Source organism: Lactuca virosa, chromosome 7 (assembly GCF_052849685.1).
Source record: "Lactuca virosa cultivar CGN04683 chromosome 7, Lactuca_virosa_CGN04683_v6, whole genome shotgun sequence".
In the NCBI taxonomy this organism is placed as follows: Eukaryota; Viridiplantae; Streptophyta; class Magnoliopsida; order Asterales; family Asteraceae; genus Lactuca; species Lactuca virosa.
The window spans coordinates 134,036,076-134,044,186 of NC_136432.1; positions in this window are offsets into that span (position 1 = coordinate 134,036,076).

Sequence of the window (8,111 nt, forward strand, 5' to 3'; positions counted from 1 at the left end):
CCGTCACTTGCTTTACCGGGTTTATGCTTACGTACTGTATTGACAATGACATACCAACGTTTTTAATATAATTAAAATACATTTCTTCGGAAATTCTTTGATAATATCTTTATCATATTTTTGGGAACAAATTACACAACATATTTCTTCAAAAGGATACTCAGATTTTCAAATAAAGCATAAACAAATCGGTCTTTTCTGGCTGTGAAATTGGGGATGTCACATCATACCTTTCCCTTCCAACATTATGTACCTCACAAACACCAACCTTGAAAGATTTCAAGTTATTCTCCATCATTCCATGAAGATCAATAACTGCTTCACACACAATCCCCTTGATCTTTGACTCTTCAGACTTTAAAAGAAAAGCCACTTTTTCTTTACGAACTGAAGATGAATCATTCCTAGAAGAATCATTGAGAAATTAAAAGATCATATTCATCTTGTACTTCAGGATATTGTATTGTTTTCCTAACATTATAGCTTCATCTGCAATATCCTCCTCATCAGGATTAAAAGTAAGATCTCCAAAACCAAAATCTTCTTCCTTATCATCCTACATATGATGAGAAGCATCAGTGTCTTGATCAAGATATTGATCAATAGATTGAGATAAAAGGAGTTTAACAATCAGTTGCGTAAGTGCCCTATCATAATTTGGAAAATAGAATGGAATGGAGGTAGATTGAATAAATGAAGTTTTAAGTGGTGAGTTTGGTGGTGGTGAATGAACTATCGAAGTATCAGGAACATATTTCTCACCCATCGTGACATTTGAGTCGACATTAGATGTATTCCTAGGGATATCAAGATTTATATTCTCCCCCGTATTGGATTCAATAGTAACAACCTTATGTGGAACAGTTGATGTCGACTTAGGAATAGATGTAGAAGGTGTTTCATAGTTCACGATGTTTGTATCCACATTAGATGTGCTCACAAGGACATCTGGATTTCTTGTCTCCTCTGCATTAGATTCAAAAGTGGCAATATTTTATGGTGAAACATGTAGTGGATTAGTGGAAAAAGTATCATTAACTAGATAATCCACATCATCCGTATTCACTTCTTGAGTGTACTATAAAGTCTAACCTTTAGACATATCCATATCCTCTGTATTTGTCTCTTCATCATCATCTCCTTCTCCATGAACAACATCATCTTTATCAACAATCATTTGTTTTAACCTTCGAGGTAAAGGTTTTGTTGCTAAATTCTTACTACCACCATTTTTCAAAACTACAACAACTTTCCTTTTCTTTTGTGGTTATTCCTCACCAGATGGTTCTTAGATAACCACCCCTCCCTTCGACTTGGACATGGTTTTCTTTGGAGTAGGAACACGAGGAATTTCAACCAGCGGTTCACGATATCGAATCAAAACAAGGTTCGATACATCAACCAAACTTAGAATTGCCTTAGGAATCCTTCCAATAGAAAGAAATTCTGCTAGATCATCATCCAATGATTTGGGGATTTAAATTTTGGAAAACTTAGCTACTTCGACATCCACCGAAACTTGAATACCATCTTGTTGATACGCTTCAATCAAAAGTAGACCCCCAAAACTCACACTAACAGTCTCAATTTTTTTTATTAGAGTGATTTACATAAGTAGTAACCTCTTTCCAGAGAAATGAAGTATCATCAAATTTGAGATTATGGTAAAAACCTACTAAAATTACGTATAATTGCAACTTTGCCTTATCTAGACCAGAATTCATCACAGTAAAACATTGGATGATCACTCCAAAGAAAAAAATACTTAACGATGGCAATTTGGATTTCCTAAAACCACTTATTAGGATAATGGATGGAGTATATCCCATTTCATTAAGAATAAGAAGGATCTGATTAGAACTCAAAACTTCAAATGGACCAACAGCCTCCAAGTTAAGAATCTGACTAAATTGTTTCTTTAACAAGTTCTTCTTCCCTTTGTGGTCCATATGTAAAGTAACCACATCACGATTCTTATCATATGTAGTTGTAGAACAAGCCAAAATCAACCATTGCATCGGAGTAGCAAATGAAGAAGATAGAGAATGATGAAGAACTGAATCATTCAAACACTAAACAAGCATTTTAAGTTCTTCAGGATAAGCGGAAACATTTTGCTTGAACAAAATATTATTCGACTAGATCATCAACTAAGGAATGGAAGTTTCTTCATCAGTAGTGTTAAATTGATCGACATGATACATGATTGGAAGTGAGCAAAGAGAATTTTGCAGCAATTTGGGTTCAGTTTTTTGAGAGAAATCGGGAGATCCCCTAAATATATGGCGTCAAATTTGAATTTGAATCGATTTCCAATTATATTCTTCCATGTGGAAAGTAGGCAACTGAAGCGACATCGTCGTGATCTGCCATGTGGAAGAGCAATAAATAGTTTCTCTCGAATGAAGAGAAAGAAACAAAAATAGGTGAGATCAGCTACACAACGGTCACATTGCTCTTTCTCAAACATCGAACATAAATTGCTATGACATCGAACAAGTATGAAACTTCGATAGTGAACACAGCTAATGTTGGGTCTCATCCACTTATGGGTAGAATAAATGGAATCATACACCATACTTTGCAGAATCTTGGTTCAAGTTGGTAGTGCTCGAAATCTCGAGTATTCTAGTACAATGTGTTTCCAAAAAAAAGTTAGAATCAAATTTAACAAATTTTTTGAAAAATCGTTATATCAAAGTTTAGTTGACTTTTTTGATTCGGAACTCTTAGTCGAGCTGATGGCGAGATCTTTTTTTTTTGTCAAAGATAAATTTGATCTAAAAGAGATATGATCTCGGGCAAAGATTCTATTCCTTTGACATCAATAGAGATATCAAAGTTCTTGTGTGTTTCCCATGAATTACAATTGAATACTTATAGAGAAGTATCGAAAGGCCTCTTTTCACAAGTATCGAAGATAAGCTGTGTTTTCAAACATATATGCAACTTAAAATAAAAGCAGTGATATGAATAAAAATCCTTGAGTGATCACTATAATTAACTACAAGTAAATGTGATAAGATTTTATAGTAAATAAAAATGTGGAAGTGTTCAGACTGAAATCTCATTCCATGAAAATAAAACTTAGATCTATTTGGAAGAAATGACTTGGAATTGGTTAATTTCATTAAGATCATGCAAAATGAATGAAAATGATATTTTGAACATGAAAAAATGCATAGCAAAACTATAAACGCTTCTTCCGACAATTCCATGTTGAAAGTCTAGAACAATAAATTGTTCACAATCAATTCCTTAAAATGGTATTGTTTTGTGGGTTTCACTGAAATCATGGTGACAATGACCTCAAGATCATGAACATAGAGTTTTGCCACACCATGATTCTAGTTGGTTTTGACTAGAGATCTAATGGCTAATTCATCTAAGTGTGTGCATAGTGTAAGAAAACTGAGGTAAGAATATGGAAAATGAGTCTCTCACAAATTCATGAAGAAAACAAATTTCATCATTGAATTCTTTTTCGAATAATCATAATCCAAGTTGGTTTAAACTCAAAATGTCAAGGGTTAAACCAAAAACATAGCTAAAATATCACGTCAGTTCATTTGTTCCAGACTGGAATACATGGTATTCCCTAAGAAAAAATAATTTTTGAGATTTTTGATTTTTGTATAAAAGATAAAAAATAAAGAAAATATTTTTAGTATCTTTGACTTTTGGACAAAATAAAATAAAGAAAATTTTTTTGATGTTTTTGATTTTGGAAGAAAAGATAGAAATAAAGAAAATCTTTTTGATTTTTTTTTATTTTGGAGAAATAAATAAAATCATTTTGGTATTTTTGATTTTTCAACAAAATAGAAAAATAAAGACAATATCATAATCCAAGAAGAAATGTACCAAAACTTTGATAATAGGCTAGACTCTGCTGAATGATTTACCGCAAAGGTTGAATTCGAAGACCTTCGAAGCTCTTAACGTGAATAGTAACCGGTGAATGATACATTGCCAATGTCGAAGTTCTTTGAGTATGGAAGTCTTTATTGATGAACAATAACTTCGATCATCAAGACATGGAAGATTAGCTTGATTTTGGAACATAACAATCCTCTATCATTCCCAAGCCATTTAAAACTTTGAGAAATGATTTTTCATCAAGAGGCTTTGTGAAAATATCTGCCAATGTATTTGTAATATTGAACAAGTGAACTTCGATATTTCCATCTTCGACGTGATCTTTGATGAAATGGTATCGACGAGCAATATGCTTGGTCTTGGAATGTTGAAATGGGTTATGACATATGCAAATGCACTTTGAGCGTCACAAAATAAAGGTATTTTTTAAGTTGATCGCATAGTCACGGAGTTGACTTTGTATCCATATAACCTTAGAAGTACATGTAGCAACAACAACATACTCCGCCTCAGATGTGGATGTGGGAACAATTATTTGCTTCTTCGGCTGCCAACTCACTAACTTCCCATCAAGAAAATGACAACTAGGGATGTTATTCGGGTCGGAACCACACCGAACCGACCTAAACCTGAATAACCCGAAAACCGAACCGATTAACCAATACAGGCTAAGTTCGGTTCGGGTGTTAATCAGTTCGGTTCAGTTATTACCCGAATAACATATAAAAGATGTTTAAAGACCTAATATAACCGAAAAAACCCAAATAAACCATATTAGGATTCTATAACCCGAATAACCTGAAAAATAGAATAACAATGTACTTTTATACATCAACGTAAAACATTCAAAGACTAATATAACACAATAACACATTGAAAGAATAGCATCTACGTAGTAGATTAACATAATGATAATTAATTTCTTACTTGAGTTTCTTGCGTTCAAGCCTAATTTTCCATCACTAGACAAAGTAGGAACACGTAAATCCTTAGAGACAATAGGAAGGGTCGATTTTTGAAAGTCTAAAACAAGAGGAAGGATCGAAAAAAGTGATTTTGAATTTGGAGATATTTGAGAAGATTGGTCGATTTTGAAACAACGAGAACGAGCGTAGGTTTTTTTTCTGTTATGAACGACGAGAACAGAAGTGTGAATCGTGATTTTGATTTCCGTCGATAAGAGAAAGGGGACAAGGAATGCTTATTCGGGTCGGGTATTTAGAACCGAATAAGCTCTTATTTGGGTAACCCGAACCGAATAACCCGAGAACCGAATACACATAATATAGATACCCAAAACCTGTATCGAATTGCTTATTCGGGTCTAATTCGGTTCAGTTCGGTCCGGGTTTCGGTTCGGTTCGACCTGAATAACCCGAAAACCGAACCGATTAACCAATACAGGCTCAGTTCGGTTCGGGTGTTAATCGGTTCGGTTCAGTTATTACCCGAATAAAATATAAATGATGTTTAAAGACCTAATATAACCAAAAAAACCCAAATAAACCATATTATGATTCTATAACCCGAATAACCTGAAAAATAGAATAACAATGTACTTTTATACATCAACGTAAAACATTCAAAGACTAATATAACACAATAACACATTGAAAGAATAGCATCTACGTAGTAGATTAACATAATGATAATTAATTTCTTACTTGAGTTTCTTGCGTCAAGCCTAATTTTCCATCACTAGACAAAGTAGGAACACGTAAATCCTTAGAGACAATAGGAATGGTCGATTTTTGAAAGTATAAAACAAGAGGAAGGATCAAAAAAAGTGATTTTGAATTTGGAGATATTTGAGAAGATTGGTCGATTTTGAAACAACGAGAACGAGCTTAGGGTTTTTTTTTCTGTTATGAACGACGAGAACAGAAGTGTGAATCGTGATTTTGATTTCCGTCGATAAGAGAAAGGGGACAAGGAATGCTTATTCGGGTCGGGTATTTAGAACCGAATAAGCTCTTATTTGGGTAACCCGAACCAAATAACCCGAGAACCGAATACACATAATATAGATACCCAAAACCTGTATCGAATTGCTTATTCGGGTCTAATTCGGTTAAGTTCGGTCCGGGTTTCGGTTCGGTTCGACTTTCCGTGCCAAATTCTCATCGCTATTTACAACCAAGAGTTGTACTATTTCTATCAAGTTAACAACGACACAAATAAACATCAGAATATGCTTGAATGAAAAATCTTGTATTCACTGGGCACCAAATTCCAAGTGTTGGAGTTCGATGAAGATATCAAAAGATATTCACATCAATGATATGTGGTTTCCGTGGGATGGCTTGATACCTGGCACAATTACAGACAGAAAATGTGATATCAGGTCGACTTGCAGTCAAATATAAAAAGGGACCTCTCATGCTTCGATATGTATCTAGATCAACAGTGGGTTTATCCAAAGATGGACTCAATCGCATGCTACATGTCATTGGTACTTTGGCATCTGAGCAATTTGTCATGCCATATCTTTCAAGCAAATTCTTCTTGTACTACTCTAAATTTATAAAGATGCCTTCTGTGCTATGTATAATATTCAACCCCAAGAAATTGTTGATTTTTCCCATTATGCTCATCTCAAACTGACTGCACAACAAATCATCAAACTCATTCTATAAAGCAAGGTTAGTAGAACCAAAAAAAAAATATCGTCTACATAAATTTGAACACGCATAAGTTGATCCCCCACTTTCTTTTGAAATATTGTAGGATCAACAGATCCTTTCTTAAATTTAGAGATTTTCAAGAAATTATTTAACGTTGCATACCAATCCCTTGGTTCCTATTTTAAACCATAAACAACTTTACCGATAATGTAGTAATGATTAAGAAACTTATCATTCACAAACCCTTTTGTTTGTTCGACATACACTGTCTCTTCAAAAACACCATTTAGAAACACACACTTTACGTCCATTTAACTGTCATAGGTTCGATTTTTGATACAAATAACATTAAACATAGAAAAATATTGATTCATATTCAAAACTTCATTTCGAGCTCTAATTTGTGCTATTGTCAACACACTAGAGTTACGATTACCAAGAATTGATTCTTTAGGATGATTATGAGTCCACTTCTCCATTGGAGGATAAGATGGATCAAATTAAAGATCAACATCCTCAAAGATTTCTTCAGCATCAGAGAACTCTTCTGCAACAGAAAGAGTATCCTTAATATCATGATTTAAAATTGTGTCTCTTAAAGCTCCATTGTTGATCTTTGATATGTGTTTGACATGAATCTTCGACATGTGTTCAACATTGCTCCCATTGAACACATGTATTGGTAGTTGCCCCCCTTAATTAGAACTGGTATAGAATATTGCTCCCCATCGACTTTAGAATTAGGTATCAAAGTGACACATTCATCATTTCTTTCATCAGTGATTGTTGAATCATTTGTGTGTTTAGATGCCTCAGGAAATTGATTATCTTCGATAATCACTTCAGCATTGGTTGCCCTGTCAGGAATACCAAAAATTAAATCAAAGTATACATCAAAATTAATCATTTGATTAGAATCCTCTTGAGAATCAGTAAAGATTATATCTTGAGGAAAAACATTATTCACTCTCTTCACAAAGTAATCATCAAACGTCAAGTTGAAAATTTCTACGATCCTCCTTGTACTTTTTTACATCACCTTATATGAAACAAAATTTGGTGAATATCCAAGGAATATTCATTCATCAGCTTTAGCTTAAGATTTTGAAAGATGATTTTTCAAATTAATGTTGAAGCAGTGTAAATAGCCTCAGGTTGGCATATTTAAGCATTGTTCTAGCTTCTTCACACCAAGATCAATTTCTCCTTTCCACTACTTCATTATGTTGTGGTGTATATGGAGTTGAAAGATTTTGATAAATGCCATGATTTATCAAGAATGAATCAAGAGCATGATTCTTGAATTTTGTTCCATTATCACTTTTGATTATGTGAACCATCTTCTTCAAACTTACTTTGATGCTTTTGATAAAATCTATCATCACTTGAGCAATTTTAAACTTTTGTCGACGAAAGTATACCCAAGTTAAACATGGGAAGTCATCTAAAATGACCAAAATATACTTCTTCTCCACCAATGGACTCAATTGTTAATGGTCCACATAAATCAATATGTAGAAGTTCTAAGGGTTCAACAATCTTCGATTTGATGACAATTAGATGTCCTTGTCGATGTTGTTTCCTTTATTCACAAGCTGCACACAATGA